The sequence below is a fragment of the Pteropus alecto genome, unplaced genomic scaffold (assembly GCF_000325575.1).
Source record: "Pteropus alecto unplaced genomic scaffold, ASM32557v1 scaffold670, whole genome shotgun sequence".
Taxonomy (NCBI): domain Eukaryota; kingdom Metazoa; phylum Chordata; class Mammalia; order Chiroptera; family Pteropodidae; genus Pteropus; species Pteropus alecto.
The window spans coordinates 7553-19257 of NW_006429112.1; positions in this window are offsets into that span (position 1 = coordinate 7553).

Consider the following 11705-nt stretch of genomic DNA (forward strand, 5'->3'; position numbering starts at 1 on the left):
GTTTTAAAATGAAGTGTTAGGATGTTTACTTGGGCTCATTCTTGTTTTTGGAGATAGGCCAACTTTCTTCTTATGACTGCTTTTGCCATGTTTCAAAAGTATTGATATGTTGTACTATCATTATCATTCATTTCTATGTATCTCTTGATCTCTCTTTTGATTTCTTCTTTGACCCAGTTATTCTTCAGTAGCATGTTGTTTAATCTCTATGTATTTGTGGTTCTTCCTGATGTCTTTTTGCAGTTGATCTCTAGTTTCAAAGCATTGTGATCAGAGAATATGGTCGGTATGATTTCAACCTTCTTATATTTCTTGAGGCTATCTCCCTCCTCCCAGTATGTGGTCAGCCCTTGAGAATGTGCCATGTGTTCTAGAGAAGAATGTATAAGCAACCGTTTTGGGGTGAAAAGCTCTGTTCATGTCAATTATGTCCAGTTGGTGTAATGTGTTATTTAAGAATGTTATTTCCTTATTGATTTTCAGTTTGGATGATTTGTCCATATATGACAGTGGGGTATTTAGGTCCCCTATTACGATAGTGTTTTGGTATGTTTCTCTCTTTTATTCTTTTAGTAATTGCTTTACATATTTCGGGGGTCCCTGATTGGGAGCGTAGATATTAATAAGTGTTATGTCTTCTTGGTGCATGATTCCCTTTTTCATTATGAAATGTCCCTCAGTATCTTTCTTTACATTTTTTTTATTTTGAAGTTTATTTCATCCTATATTAGTACTGCTACTCCCACTTCTCTCTGAATGCCATTTGCTTGAAATATAATTTTCCACCATTTCACTTTGAGTCTATATTTGTCTTTGGAACTAAGATGTGTTTCCTGGAGGCAGTATATTGTTGGGTTTTTGTTTGTTTGTTTGTTTTGATGATCTATTCTGCAACTCTATGCCTTTTTATTGTCAAATTCAGTTTATTAATATTTTGGGTAATTATTGAAATATGAGGTCTTCTTATAGCCATTTTTTCTTTTGATTTCTGATAGCTTGGTTTTTCCATTGCTCCCTTGTCCTTATGTGTCTGTTTTCTTTAATTTATTTGGCTTTTGTGGGGTTTTCCCCTGGTTCTTCTTGTTTTATGTTATGTACTTCAGTTCTGAATCTTTGGCCTATGGTTACCATTAAGAATATGTAAAGGATAGTTATTTATTTGTATTTAACTATGCATTTGTATTTAATTATGTATTTTTTGTGTGTGTCATTTTGTTAGGTGAACTGACCCCTTTCAGTATTTCCTATAGTACAGGACTTGTAGTAGAGAATTTCCTTAATTTTTGTATGTCTGGAAAGGTCTTTATTTCTCCTTCATATCTAAAGGAGAGCTTAGCTGGATAATTATTCTAGACTTGTAGTTCCTTTCACTTAATAATTTGAATATTTGATTCTACTCCTTTCTGGCTTATAAGGTTTATGTTGAGAAGTCTGATGATAATCTAATGGGTTTTCCTTTATAGGTTACCATCTTCTTTTCTCTGGCTGCCCTGAGAATTCTGTGTTGGTCCTTGATTTTTGATAACTTTAATATAATGTGTCTTAGTGAAGGCCTTTTTGGTTTGAGATAATTAAGTGTTCTGTTGACTTCTTGAATTCCAAGCTCCTTAGATTTGGGAAGTTCTTGTCAACTATTTGTCTGAAAATGCTTTCTAGTCCCTGCTTCTTTTCCTTCCCTTCAATTATTCTCATTATTCTTATATTTCTTCTGTTGGTAGTATCATCTAGTTCTTGTATTTCTCTTTCATTATTTTTCATTCTTCAATTTCTCTCTTCTTCCTTCTGATTTATTTCTAGATTTGTGTCTTTGATATCACTGATATTTTCCTCCATTTGGTCAACTCTATTTCCCAGGCTTGCTATTTCATTTTTCATCTTTTGTAGTGTGTTTTTTGTCTTTATTTGGTTCTTTTTTGGTTCTTTTTGAGGGTTTCAATCTCCCTGTGAAAGAACTCAGTCTGCTTATCTGGTTGTTTTTTCCACTTCTTGAAATTGTTGATATGACTCATTTCAGATCTCACTGAATTTTTTTAAGAATATCATCCTGAATTCTTTGTCATTTAAGTCACATATTTCTATGTCTGTAAGCTTATTTTTCTGGATATTTTTCTCTTTCTTTCTGAGATACCTTGTCACCTTTGTTGTTCATGGTGTTTAATGGACTATTTCTCTGCCTGGGCATTAATAGAAATATATTCTGCTTTTTTTCCAGAAAGATTTATTATATAAAGGTCTCTCTTTAGCTTTTTGCAAAGAAGGCACTTTCCTTTTGGTTTCCAGTAGGTGTCATCTAAGCCTCTTGGATTCCTGCTTTATACACAATAATGTTAATGTTTTGTTTTTGTTTTTGTTTTTCTTATAGATGTTTAATTATGCTCGCTACCCTCAGTTTCAGTCCCTGTCAGTGTTAGCGACAGTTTCGGCAGCATTTGCTTGGATTCTTTGGTTCTCTGCATTGTTCTGTCTCAGTGGATATGGAGGTAGGGAATCTCTGGGTTAGGGGATTTGGGCTGTGGCTCAGCCCAGATTTTACAGCCTTGGCTGGTAAAAATTAATTTTTGTTTCTGTTCTGTCCTCTCTTCTCTGCTTTCTGCCTCGATGACTGGGTCCTGCTGCCAGCTGCATGGAGCTCACAGCTCTCTCAGGTAGGGCTGTTTAGGGAACCACTGCACCTCCTTCCTTTCCCCTTCTCCTACAGGGAGCTCTGGCTGTGAAAGGCAGCTTTTTTATTTCTCCCAGTCCATCACCCAACACCCAGCATTCTGACATGTGGTAGCTCTTATGTGCATTTCACATGCTCAGACATGCTGGTGTGCAGCCTGAGTGTTTTTGTTGTTGTTGAGTTTTAGATGTTCAACTTATTGTTGTTTCAAGGGGTGAGATCTGGGGATGTCTCTCACTCTGCCATGTTTCTCCAAAGTCCCCCATAATCTTTAATCCTGGGCTGCAGAGAACTTTGCGGCTATAGGGACATATCTGCGGATGATAGACAATAGTGTGCATGTGGATATCCTAGAATCAAACATCTTGTTTGTTTAGTCATTCTCCCACCCCATCTTTTGATTGGAACATTTAATCCATTGACATTAAAAGTAATTATTGTTAGGAAACTCCACCTTTCCCAACTTGTAGCCCTACCTAAGTCACATCCGGTAGTGTGTTTGGCATGCCCTGTGTCCCTTACCGAGTAACTCCAAGCCCCGCACTAGTGGCATCTGACCTCAGTTTCTAACATGCCCTCTTGAAGCAACTATAAACAAAACATCTGTGGATTGCTTGCTAAATCTTACCAAGTGGCCCTGGATCGGCACAGACTTGAGCTAAACTTAGCCTGCAGTTGGACCCCTCTCTGGACTATGCCACAGGACATCTATTACACAAAGCCACTCTAATAAAACTGGGAGACTTAGGAGCTTTGCTTATTAAATAGATACAAACACAGAAATATAGCTAAATGGAGAAACAAAAAAAGTATGTCCTATATGAAAGAACAGAACAAAGGTCCAGGAAAAATGGAGTCAAGCAATCTGCCAGATACAGAATGCAAAACACTGCTTGTAAGGATGCTCAATGAACTTAGGGAAAGGGTAGATGAACTTACTGAGAACTTTAACAAAGAGATTTAAAAAAATAAAAATGGAAATGAAAATTATAAAAGGGAGCCAGTCAGAAATGAAGAATACATTATCTGAGATGGAGAGTATATTTGAGGGAATCAGCAGAGTGGATGAAGCTAATCACTGATATAGATGATGAGGATGAGTACATATAATCAGAATGGCAACAAGAAAAAAGAATCCAAAAACATAAATATAATTTAAGGAGCCTTTGGGACAAAATTGAATGTAACATTTGCATTAGAAGGGTACCAGAAGGAGAAGAGAGAAAAAAGAATTTGAAAACCTATTTGAAGAAATAATGTTGGAAAACTTCCCTAATCTGGTGAAGGAAATAGACATAAAACCCCAGGAAGCTCAGAGAGTCCCAAAAATGATGAACCCAAAGACGCCCACACAAACACACATAATTAAAATGCCAAAAGTTAATATGAAGAGATAATCTTAAAAGCAGCAAGAGAAAAGCAGTTAGTTATCTACAAGGGAGCTCCCATAAGACAGACAGCTAATTTCTCAAAAGAAACGTTACAAAACAGAAGGACTCAGCACAAAATATTCAAAGTGATGAAACCCCAGGATTTACAACCAAGCTTATCCAGTATAGCTATCATTTAGACTCAAAGGACAGATGAATAGCTTCCCAGACAAGAAAAAAGCTGAAGGAGTTCATCGCTACAACGCCATGATTATAGAAAATGTTGGAGAAACTTCTTTAGGAAGAAAAAAAAATGTATCAAAACATGAATAAAGAATGGCAATAACTACATATCTACCAAAAGTACCTCAAATTAAAAAAAATTAAGCCCTCTAACCAAAAAATAGGGTGGCTGAATCAAGAAGAAAACAAAACTGTTACATATGATTCCTACAAGAAATTCACTTTAGATTAGAAGACGCATGCAGACTAAAAAAAAGGGATGGAAAAGATTTTTCATGATGAACCTAAAGGATACTGTGCTGAATGAAGTAAGTCAGATAAAGACAAATGCTGCATAATCTCACATACATGTGGTATCTAAAGAACAAAATGAACAACAACAAAAACAAACTCATAGATACAAAGATATTTTGTGGGCTCTAGTTGGGAGGGTGTTGGAGGGTCAGTGAAAAAGGGCAAAGGGACAAGAAGTACAAATAGATAGTTAAAAAACAGTTATGGAGATATAAGGGATAGCATAAAGAATATAGTCAATAGTATTGTAATAAACATGCAAGAGGGAAGAGGAGTACTAGATTTAGTGGGGTGATTGCTACTTGAGTTATATAGAACTCTAATCACTACACTGCACAACTGAAATATATTATTGTATGTCAACTATAATTGAAAAAAAAAGCATTGAATTGTACACTATAAAGATGAGCAACTGTCTATTATGTTTCAATAAAGCTGTAAAAACAATAAAGTAATTGTTGCCAGATATTTAGTTATTGCCATTTTATTATTCATATATATTTTTTTCCTTTTTCTTCTGCTTAAATGAGTCCCTCCAACATTTACTGCAACACTAGTTTGGTGATTATGAACTCTCTTAGCTTTTTCTTATCTCAGAAGTTCTTTATCTGTTCTTAATTCTGATAGCTTTGCTGGTTAGAGTAATGTTGAATGTAAGTCCTTGCTTTTCATCACTTTGAATATTTCCTGCCAATCCTGTCCACAAAATTTCTGTTGAGAAACCAACTGACAGTCTTATAGGAGCTCCCCTGTAGGTAACTAATTGCTTTTCTCTTGCTTTTTTTAAGAGTCTCTCTTTGTCTTTAACCTTTGGCATTTTAATTGTGATGTGTCTTGGTGCAAGCCTCTTTAGATTTATTTTGTTTGGGACTCTCTGCACTTCCTGGGCTATTATGTCTACTTCCTTCACCAAGTTAGAGAAATTTTCAGTCATTATTTCTTGAAATATGTTTTCAATGCCTACACTTGATGATGTCCTAGAAACTTCTTAAACTACTTTCATTTGCGGGGAGGGGGGAATTCTTTTTTTGTTGCTCTTTTGATTGGGAGTTTTCTATTACCTTATCTTCTAAATTACTGATTCAATCCTCTGCTTCTTCTAATCTACTGTTAATTTCTCCTAAGGTATTCTTCATTTCAGTTATTGTATTCTTTGTTTCTGACTGGTTCTTTTCTATGTTTCATATCCCCATTTTTACATTTTCTCTTTGTTAAAGTTCTCACTGAATTCATCTACTCTTCTCCTAAGATCATTGAACATTCTTATAACAAGTGTTTTGAACTTTGCATCTGATACATTGCTTGTCTGTTTAGTCTATTTCTGGAGCTCCGTTGTGTTCTTTCATTTGGGACATGTTTCTTTGTCTTCTCATTGTGGCTGCATACTTATGTTTGTTTATATGTATTAGGTAGGACTGCTATGTGTCCTGGTCTTAGTAAAGTGGACTTATGGAGTAGACGTACTGTGGCTTCTAGTGAAACAGTCTTCTCTGGTCACCTGAAGTGAGTACTCTATATACGTTCTTTGTATGGGTTGTGTGTGCCTTCCTATTGTAGTTGAGCTTTGGTTACTATTTGCCTGTCACTGGGTGGAACTGACCCTGGAACTGATTGGTTGTGATGACTGGCCATGACCAGTGAAGGAGCTGTTGTACAGGGGATGACCCAACAGGGCAGCATTCAAATTAGCAGGGCTCTGCCCAGTGTGCCTGTTATGTGTATTATTCTCAGATGTGGCCCCAGGTGGTGCTATAGCTCATACTGAAGTTGGCCACCAGGCACGCAGGCCAGGGACTCCTGTGAGAGGCCCTTCTCCAGGCCAAGTTCAGCTGCAGCCTGTGCCATGCCCAGGGCCATATGGCATGAGCCATCAAGCAATCTGCAGATGGCTTCCACCTGCACTGAGCTTGGAAGTCCCTTGAGAGGCCGAGCCAGAAACTGAGGCCCACTGCCACTAGTTCCAGCCTTAGGGCTGCTCAATTAGAGGCATGGGGCATGCTGAAGCCAGATGCTGCTTATTTAGGTTTTGTGAACCTTTGAGAGATTTTAAGAAAGTACACAGCATGAGCTAAGACAGGTGTTTGTAAGGAAAATTTAGTAAAGTGGCTTGTGTGGACCTGCGTGTTGGGAGGGGCAGGGTCTCTTGCCAGGGTAGGGTGACCAGTGTTAGCTATGTTGATGGAGATTCAGATATGGCACTTGCCTGGTTCTGTAAGCTGGGTAAGGAAGGGCTCAGCAAAGAAACAATGCCCTCTGCCAACACTTCTGTTTGAGAGAAATCTGCCCCTCCAGTCCTCGCCCTGAAGCCAGACAACTCAGTTCCCCCCTATATGTTTCCAGCATCTTTCGAGCTGCTGCCCCCATGCTAGAGCTCAGAGCATGGAGTCTACCAGTGGGTAAGTGTATATGCAGGTCCTTTAAGCAGAAACTCTGTGACCTTCCCAGCCCTTTGTCTCACTCAGCCACAATCTCCCCTAGTTTTTACAGTCAGTAGGGAATTCTCTTACCAGCACTAGAACCCTGGGCTAGGAAGCCTGATATGGGACCTGACCCCTCACTTTTCTGGAGGAAATCTTTGCAGCTGAGGTATTTCTCGATTCTTAACCATCACACGTGAGCGTGGGACCAGCCTGTTTCACATCTCCACCCCTCCTACCAGTCGTTTTCTCATTTTATTTTCGCAGTAGATCTTGTTTCAAAGCATTGTGATTGGAGAATATGTTTAATATAATTTCAATCCCCTGGAATTTGTTAAGGCTACTTTTTGTGTTCCAACATTCTTCAGAGTGCCCCATGTGCTCCAGAAAAGAGAGTATATTCTGGCGTTTTGGCTTTGTAAATGTCAATTATGTCAAAGTGGTCTGATGTGTCATTTAAGACTAATATATTTTTTATTGATGTTGTATGGATGATTTATCCATAGCTGTCAATAGAATATTTACTTCCCCCACTATAACAGTGTTTTGGTAAGTTCTCTCTGTAGTTCTGTTGTTAGTTGTTTTATATATTTGGTGCTCCCTGATTGGGAGCATATATGTTAATAGGTATTATGTCTTCTTGATGTATTGTCACCTTTATCATTATGAAGTGCCCATCTTTGCCTCTCATTACCATTTTTATATTGAAGTCTGTTTTGTCAGATATAAGTATACTTACTTACTTTTATCTGGATGCCATTTGCTTAGAGTATCATTTTCTATCCTTTCATTTTGAGTTTATATTTGTCCTTGCAGCTGAGATGTGTCTCTTGAAGGCAGAATATAGTTGGGGTTTGGTTTTTGAACCAATCTGCTACTCTGTGCCTTTTTATTGATGAGTTCAGTCCATTTACACTTAGAATGATTGTTGAAATACGGTGTTTTCCTATAACCATTTCATCTTTTTTTTTCCTAGTTGCTCGATTTCTCCATTGTTTTTTGTTTGTTTGTTTGTTTTTGTGTTTCTGTCTGTTATAGTAGTTCAGTAGTGTTCTATGATTTTTCCTTTGGTTCCATTTTTTTTTTTAATGTTATGTCTTTCAGATCTGGATTTTGTGTGTGGAGGAGTTAACAGTAAGTTTATGTAAAAGAAAGTTTCATATACTCAGTAGGCATTTTTCTTCTCCATGCATCTTATCTCCATTTTCCTTTGCAAAGTCAGACTTTTATTCTCTCCTCTTTTATGTTTTTGTCACGAATTCTCCTTATTCATGCTGTCAATTGCAGTAGGCTTGCCATTTTCTGCTTCTGTTTGTTAGTCATCTTATAGTTTTGTATCCTTTTGTCTTTTTGTTTCAGGTAGAATAATCCTCTTCAGTATTTCTTGTAATGTAGGTCTTGTGGTGGAAAATTCTCTCAGCTTCTATATATCTGGAGAGGTCTTTATTTCTCCTTCATATCTAATGAATAACTTTGCTAGATATATTTTTAGCTGGTAATTTTTTTTCTTTTAATAGTTTGAATATTTGATTCCAATCTCTCCTAGCTTATAGAGTTTCTGTTTAAAAATCTGATGATAATCTAATGGAATTTTCTTTTATCTGGCTGGCTTGAGAATTCTTTGTCATTAATTTTTGACAGTTTTCATATAATGTGCCTTGGAGAAGATCTTTTTGGATTGAAATAATTAGGTGTCCTGTTCATTTCTTGGATTTGAAGCTCCCATTCTTTCCATACATTTGTGGAATTCTCATTAACTCTTTAAATGAGTTATCGGTTACCTTATCCCTCCTTTCTCCTTCTAGTATATCCATTATTCTTATATTGTTTTTTTCTCTGATGGTGTCAGATAGTCCTTGTAGAGTTCTTTCATTTTTTTTCACTCTCAAGTCTCTCTTTTCTTCCATCTGCATTATTTCCAGATTTCTGTCTTTGATATCACTAATTCTTTCCTCCATCTGGTCAGCTCTATTTCCTAAGCTCGCTATTTCATTCTTCATCTCTTTTATTGAGTTCTTTAGCTGCAAAGTTCTATTTGGTTCTGTTTTGGAGTTTCAGTTTCTTTGGTAAAGTATTTCTGTTGTTCACTGATACTGTTCTCCATTCATTGAACTTCTGATCAGAATTTTCTTGCATCTCTTTGAGTTTTTCCAGAACTACAATTTTGAATTCTTTGTCACTTAAATCTCATATATTTATATCTTTAAGTTTACTTCCTGGATAGTTTTAATTTTCTTTTAGAGCTGCCTTGTTACCTTGTGTTGTTTTGTTTTGTTTTGTTTTGTTTTGTTTTGTTTTGTTTTGTTTTTATAATACTTGATGGATTATTTCTTTGCCTAGGCATTTATGGGAATGAACTCTGCTTTTTTTAAAAAAAAATACTATTTTTTAAGAGTGATCCCCTCTTTAGCAGATTAGTAAGAAGAGGGATTTTTTCTTACTGTTTGTTTTTCATTAGGTGGTTCATAAGATTTCAGCATTGCCCAGGCCTAACAAACAACAACAACAACAAAAAAAAACGCCCTTTGTTTCTTGAGGATGTGTGTGTCTCCTTTGTTACCAGGTTATCTCAGTTTCAGGGTCCCAGTCCCTGAGAGTATGTGCTGGGTGATGGGACTCTGAGCCCCTGGAAAGTCCCTGAAGTCCCTGAAGTCCCAGTGCTTCCCCAGCATCCAGATGCAGTGTTGTGCTGCCTGAAGTTCCCCAGGTACCTTTGCCAGGATCAGTCTTGATTGGTGGTAGTGGGGTAGGCTGGGAGAAGCCACTGATGTGCCTGTGGCTGTTTTTCTCCAAATATTGGTGACTATTAGGCCTCAGCTGCCTTGCCTTTGTATATTCACTCCTGTCACTAAGACCACTTTCAGTGTGCATCTACCACTCTGAAGCTGACTCATCAGTTCCTGGGGCTTCTGACTCCTTGCTCTGTGGCTCGATATTTGCTGCTGCAGTTTCTCCTTGGGCCTGCTGCTAGCTCCAGGTAGGTGCAAGGAGGCAAGCTTTGGGAGGATGGAGGGAGGCAGCCAGGCTCTTTGACTTTGTATTTTGCCTGGCAATAGTGGCTGCAAGAACACAGCTGTCACACTCTGTATTTTGTCTCTGCACTGATCACTCAGTTCCACCATAGTATATAAAAAATGCTCACTCACCTCATTCCTCTCCTTTCCCTGAGTCCCACAGGAAGTTCTGGGCTGCATCCACTGCACTCATTTATAAATTTGTGTACATTTTTACACTTTGACCAGGCTGACTGAAAATGGGTCTGGATGAATGATTTTTCTCTATCATCAAATGGCAGCAAAACTGGTTATTATAAAAGCAATTCTCATTTCATAATTCCTATATCTTATCATAGAATCAATATTAGAGATCTGTAAGATTAATATCATAAGCATTTGGGATTTGATAAGGATAAAAGTACATGAGAATGAGAAGTAAGTGCAAGTTTTCCCAATGAGATATTTTTTAGTCAAGGATCATCATCTCTTTTGGCCCTACAGATGTGTAATTGTTATTATCTTCGCTCAGTGAACTTGATATTAGGTAGTCAAATTTTCTGGATATAATTTTTCATGTGAAAGATATCTCTTTCTAAATTTACAGATGGTAAATTATTTTATTTCCATTTAAGTTATTAGTAATGGAACAAACAAGGACTTTGGTTTACACAAACCTATATTCATTTTCTGGATCTGCATCTTCTCAAACTTGTGACTAACAGAAACCTACTTCACTGTACTTCACATTCTTAATTTAGAAAATGGTGATAACAGCACCTGCTTCAACATTTCTTAGTAAAATTACATAAAATTAGATATCTGAGCAGCTGAAACATAGTAGCATCTCAATAAATGTTAGTTATTTAGCTTTTTCTTGATTTCTTCTTCCCCTGGGGCATGTGTCACACTGAGCTCCAAAACGCTGATACCACTTTTCCTCAAAGATGGGACAAGATGAGATAAAGTAATAATGATGTAATAAGGAGTAGTATTTTAACAATATTCTTTAAAATCAAGTCAACTTATTCCAAAGGGATATAGAACCACTGGCAAAATAGAACCAGAACTCACTATAGTTATTTAATTTTTAGCCTAGTTCAGTCATATCTCATTAAAGATTAGTATCATAGATATTACCATCTAAATGTTCACTTCTTCCCCAAATACTAGATAAAAATAAGTTTAAGGCAGGCAGTTTCACCACTGTCATTTCCCTTATCAATATGTTGCTGCTTCTAAGAACTCGAGCACTCCAGCCTGCAGAAGACTATTTCTTCACTATTCTCAACTGGATGTTTCCTCTAAACCTTCCCAATTATTTGATGTTTAGGCATAAGGGTATAATTATTGTGAGACTGGGTGAAGTAACACTGACCAGTTTTTCAGGAGCATCCCACAGCAATTCCCAACTAAAGGGTTGGAGTCTCTAGCAAATTCAAGAGTCTCTTACCAGAATTCAAGGTTCTCACTACCATGATACTTTCTGTTAACTGATAAAAGATGTGCATTTACACATTCCTTAATATTCAGACGTAAAAATTTGAATAAGTTCTTCTTGTTTATGGCTCATTTATCTACTTTAAACTGTGCTGTGGAATGGGACTCAGCTATCCTATAATCTCTTCTACTAAATTTTGTTCTTCATTTAGTCATATCCTAGGAAGAAGAGAAAGTATCTGGATGACACATGGCATTTGACTATGAGAGCATGCGTCCGATATAA